General features: G+C 35.7%; 1 long non-coding RNA gene across 1 annotated transcript; it reads left to right on the forward strand.

Moving 5' to 3' along the window:
* Positions 1-248: 248 nt before the first annotated feature.
* LOC139459313 (uncharacterized) lies at positions 249-5534 on the forward strand. The gene is made up of 3 exons (XR_011652685.1): positions 249-547; positions 802-883; positions 5438-5534. It is a non-coding gene; the product is annotated as an uncharacterized lncRNA (long non-coding RNA).
* Positions 5535-5904: the final 370 nt, after the last annotated feature.

The raw sequence follows: 5904 nt of genomic DNA on the forward strand, positions 1-5904 counted from the left end.
TTTCGAAATACTTGACGTCCTCGTTGTGGATGGCTCAGGTGGATTTCGACCGGGATTTCCGAGTTAGAGGTGATTGAGAACAATGTATCGATACACGAGGTAAGCATATCGCAATCAAGCATCACGGTGTACATCGATTACACGAGGTTTGAGTGTTTGTTTACATTTGTGTTCCAAAATGGCCCCCTCGGCCATACAGGGAATTATGGGTAGACTTGCTTGTCCCGGAATAACACGAGTTGGTCACGAATGACGAGCGGTCATTTCTGCAGCAGTTACGGAAAGAGACGAGGTTGGCCGATTACAGTTCATACAGGCCATATTGGTAGCCGCGGGGATTTCGACAGTGTGTATTAGGAAGTATACCTATGTGGTGTATGGAATATGCGTTTGCCTACCATGCCAGGCAGTGTGACAAGGGATATCCCAGCGGATGTAATATTCCTACAGCAGAAATGTTTCACAACCTCGATTGCAGGGAACTGAAGATGTGACATATTCAGACAGAGACCATAATACATAGACTGTTATATGGTCTCTGATTCAGGTAAGGAATATGTTAATAATATTGATCACGTATTAAAGTTATTTATCTTCTGTAAGCCACTTATTCTGTTTTATATATGTTAGTAAATGTGTGATTTAATTTTTGTAGGATAAGCAATCTACCTAACTTATGTTAATCCTTGCTAATGTATATGATGTAGAAATATGTTTGCTTATTTATATTCCTTTATCTAGATACTCTATAGTGACTCATTTTTTTAGTTCATACCGTACCGACTAAACTTACTTTTGCAGGTGTGAATAATCAAGAACAAATTAAATGACAGGAGTTTTGAAACAGTGAACATTGTGAAGTGGAAGATAAGACATTTGAAAGGTATGGATATTTTCACTTGAACTTGTTGAAGAATACCGTGATGACAACTTTATCATGTTGGGAATTTTGGCGGTGGGGTAGCCTAGTGGTTGAAGTGCTGAAGACCAAGGTTCGATTCTTGTCATGGGTACAATGTGTGAAGTCTATGTCAGGTGTCCCTTGCTGTGGTATTGCTAAAAACAGCGTAAAACCATACCCACTCATTTGGGGATTCCGGGTTGGAATTGGTCCCCATCAACCTATGCTAGTTGTAAGAGAGGGTTATACTATAAAGGGAAATAGTACCTCGCCTACTATTGCCTGGTGAAAACAGCACCTTGTTATTTTTTTTACCTTGGGTCTGAATATGCCCGAATACATGAAATTAAACTTGCATGGTCACTTGTAAACACAAATAACTGAGAAATGTTCAAAAAGGTTTACATTAAAAACTAGCATCTACTTGCCGACTCTGATTTGGAGATGCAACTAAACTTATTGTGAAAATATAATATAATAGAAATTAGCCTCTGCTCAAATTTACTCATGATTCTGATTGGGAGGTGCAACTAAACTTATCATTGAAAGATCACATGCTTTGAAGTTTTAAGTAGCTTTACTCAGATTAGCTCAATGTCAAGCTGAACCTGAGTCTGGCGAAAATGTCAAGAAACTGGACAACAGGTATACTATATATGTCATATTTATTTTAGTAAGTAGGAAATAAATAGTAATTTTATAGTAATTTCATTTATATATATTTCGGCCAGGAATCAACATGTCTCTCCAGATAACAGACAACAATTAGTAGCCTTTTTTGCCAAATCAAGGTGCTGTTTTCGTTGGAGAAATCAGTGACATTTTGCTGAGGTGCCGTTTTAGCCTCACCCATAAGAGATAACCTAATAGATCAGGTGATCAGGCTCAGTGACCTGGTTCATGGCATCTGACAGTGACCATCTAACAGTGTGGATTGATGTTCACAAGATCAATCACTGGATTGTGTAGAATTTTGGGCCTACCTTTAGAATACAGTACCTAACTTTTCAAACAGGTCACAGTATCCTGTGATGTAATTCGTAGTATTCTGTTGCCTGGCACACTGGCAAAACAATGCATTGTGATGTCAGGGGTCATTGGATGTGCATATATATGCTCTTTTCAGTGGTCTATCGTCTCCACACACTATGTTGTTGCATGAGTTTAAATTATTTGTTTACTAAATATTGTTTTAAACATTTATATGTGAACTGGATGGGTAAACAAGCAAAAACTTATTTGAATACCGCTCCAGAATTAGAATACAATATGATATGACAAAAGTACAGTCAAGGAATACAATTATATACATGTTCTTATTATAGAAACTACGTTGTCGGCGCTGTCAGGTCGCATTTTTAGTAGTAATAGTGTACTGCAATATACGGCAAGGAATAGTATTATAAATTTAAGATGCTATGTACAATCACAAAACCTATTGGATAGCTGAATGTAGTCTTCTACTGATTTAAGAATTTCTAAGTTTATTTTTGACGTCCTTTCAGGATTACCTAATAGAATTGAATTTAGATCATATCCCTAGTACATATTCTGTCTTAAATCATTGTAATTTGGACATATGAGAAAGAAGTGAAGTGCATCTTCAGTGTGATGACCACTGCTACATGCAGGATTATCTTATAAATATTGCCTGCGGATGCACATTTTATAACAAGTGCTTGTTTATTTTCTATATACTTTTATTTCATTTTTTACTTATTACAGTGGTTAAAATGATTATAAATATAAATTGAAACTAATAATGTGCAATAAGTGGGTTATAGCTGAAACGACACCTTAGCAAAACAGCACTGACTGGCGAAATACTCGCCGAAAGCGAAAACGGCGATTATTACTTGACGAAAATGACACCTTATTTTTTTTTTTACCTTGGTAAAATAAATGAAATTAAACTAGGGTTGATAACTTGCAAAGACCAATAATTGTGAAATGTTAAAACAAGTTTACAATAGAAATTAGCCTCTACTCCAACTTATCCTATACCCGACTCAATTTATTGTGATAACATGCTTTGAAGTAAAATATATGGAATTAAACACACATCGTCTCATACAAACACAAATGCATGTAGTTGTTAAACGTTGAAACAAGTTTACCTTCGAAATTAGTCCCCTACTCCAATTTACTCACCGACTCTGATTGGCAGACACAGCTCACTTGTTGTGAATGTATTTTTCACTTTAAAGTTTAAAGTACTCAATGTCAAGCTGAAACTGTATTTAAGAATCCTAACATGGTGCAATTTTTCACAATGGCCTTTCGATGTGTCATTTGAAAATGTTGAGAGGTTTTACAAGGGATATTTGTAACCCAATACTTTCCATAACGGGCGACAATGCTCGCCTAAAGAGTTGATAACGCCATCAGGTGGCAATCAGGCTCGGTGACTTGGTTGATGCATGTTATTGATCCCAATTGTGTGGGTCGATGCTCATGATGTCAATCACTGGACTATCTGGTCCAGACTCGATTATTTACATATAGCTGGAATATTGCTTGAGTGCGGCATAAAACAGCCAACCCAAATCATAAGTGTGGGATGAATGATTTGAAATTAGCAAGTTTAATGTGACCTTCAATCACTACAACCTGATCTGAGTCTTGAAAAGATATGACTTTGATTCAGTGAAAATTTGCATCATGATAGTTTCAACTGTAGATACAGTTAATCTGTTTTTTGTACAGTTTCTGTTTATTCAATATATATTTTGTTCAAATAAGCTTTGCCTCTTCACCAACCCTATTCCTCTTTTGGAATAAATAGTGTCTAATAATTCAAACACCATCACCATCATCCTAGTGAACACAACAAAGAAATGCACATCAAATACGTCATTATTATTATTTCTGATCTCTGATAAATTAGAAAAAAACTGTTATCCAGCAAGATACATTTCCTTGGTCCCAAGAAGCATGTTACATAGTAAACTGACTCGATAATTGAATAGCAGTTGTAAAGGCACAACTGACTAAGCCGTCACTACTCAATTAAGTAATTAACAGACAATTGCAAGTACTAATACCCACCCGACACTAATTGCCCTGTTAATCCCTAGTCCACAATGAGTTGACATTGAGTTCATTTTGCTAATTAGCTGTTTTTAGAGTAGCAAGGTAATAAACATCAAAGGTGGGGCAGGCTTTGATCATGTGTTCTGTAGAAGAGATGATGTCACTTGTTTTATGTTTATTTAGGATTAGCTACATCCCTTGATGCTACCAAGGCAGCCCTTGAGATTATCAGACAGTTTGGCTAGACACAAACTGATGTCTCCCTTGTAGCACACTATGTGTCAGACACAGACTTTGACCACTCTGTGCAGATGCATATCAATGCATAAAGAACATTGGGTAGATGATTCAACAATGCCACACAAGTCAAAGTTGGGTTTCACTGTATTTAGAAACAGACGATGGATCCAAAACTTTATAACAGTAATTATGATTAATTTAAACTTTGCCAGGCTAATATTTTGGCAGATTTGCATGTTATTGTTAATCTTCATTTAGTTAATTTTCAAAATAGATAGGATGAATGATAAAATATGATAATGAGTCATGAATATTTGAATTCAGATCAGAACAAACAGGGAGGGTCACCCCAAAATGTGAGAGTCTCTAGGGGAGACTTTTGACAAAACGGACAATAAAATATAAAGTGCTTTGCATTTTCTTTCAGTGAGGGTTGTGTCAAAAATGAATGAGAACATACCGGTAATACATGACCGGCCCCTTTAATGTAATATACATAGTTTTTAGTTGATGGTTCAGGTTGTACTTTTCAGTTGAATTTCTTATCACTGTCTATGATGGACTACCAATTAACGGTAGATATTTAATATCCATAATAACTTAGATAAATGCTTCTACAGTCTCATCCTAATTTGTCAAAATTTGAATTTCAATATAGCTTCCATTAATGAATTAATGAATTTGGTGAGAATATCTATTGTCTTAATTCCTAATATACTTTCTTTTGTATTTGGTGTGCAAGGGTAGCCTAGTGGGTGAAACAGTCTCTGAAACCCGGGTTCAATTCACCACATGGGTACAATGTGTGAAGCCCATAGCTGGAATATTGCTAACAAGCTGCATGAAACTATACCAACTCACTCGCTCATTATGTTGTATTTTGAGATCACTTACATGACATGTGTTTTGATAATTATGAATAGTTGCATTTATGTATTTATGTATAAGAACCTATGTAACTTAGTTTTGCATAGTCTTGTTTACCCTTCCTTACATTTTGATGTAATGCAAACACTCAAGCAAAATTCAGGTGAACCTTGTGGTATTGTTTTCGAAGACCGCATACATTTTTGTATTTTCTGAACACTTTTCTGTTTGCAATGGCTTATTTACATGTTCAAAGATTGGTTAAATATCAGTTGCAAGATAAATTGTCAATACCTCACTGTTTGAGAAAACAACTTTAAACATTTGTAAATTTATATGTGTGTGTTTCATAACTTTTGACTAACAAGTTTCTAAAGATGTTATGAAATGTTTCAGGTACCTGGATTTCACAATCTGACACCAGCTACATTTAAGAAGATCTTGCTCACACAATTCAGACAAGGGACTCGCCGGAAGATGAACAGTACTCCTGATAACAACCAACAGATTCACCTCAGAAAATGATGATTCTGAATGAATAATGCCACTAATGTGACTGTAGGTGGTTTTATTATGACACTAATGAAGTCTGAATGAATTTATGCCAAAGCACTGTGACTATGTCCAGGTTGTGTACACCGATGCTGACCATACAAATCTGAATGACTTTTGTGGTTTACTGCAGAAACATAATTGACTTTAGATATTCTTCTTCAATAAAATTCTTCTGAGATTTGACTAATTTGTTTATTTAGAAAATGGCATTGAAGCGTCTGTTCTGTAAGGCCTTGCAAACACCACTGGTTACTTTATGCTAGTTCCTCTTCTTGCTTGATCAAATTTCAATTTGTGATATGTACCAA

Source organism: Haliotis cracherodii, unplaced genomic scaffold, assembly GCF_022045235.1.
Source record: "Haliotis cracherodii isolate W230 unplaced genomic scaffold, xgHalCrac1.p SCAF_1, whole genome shotgun sequence".
NCBI lineage: Eukaryota > Metazoa > Mollusca > Gastropoda > Lepetellida > Haliotidae > Haliotis > Haliotis cracherodii.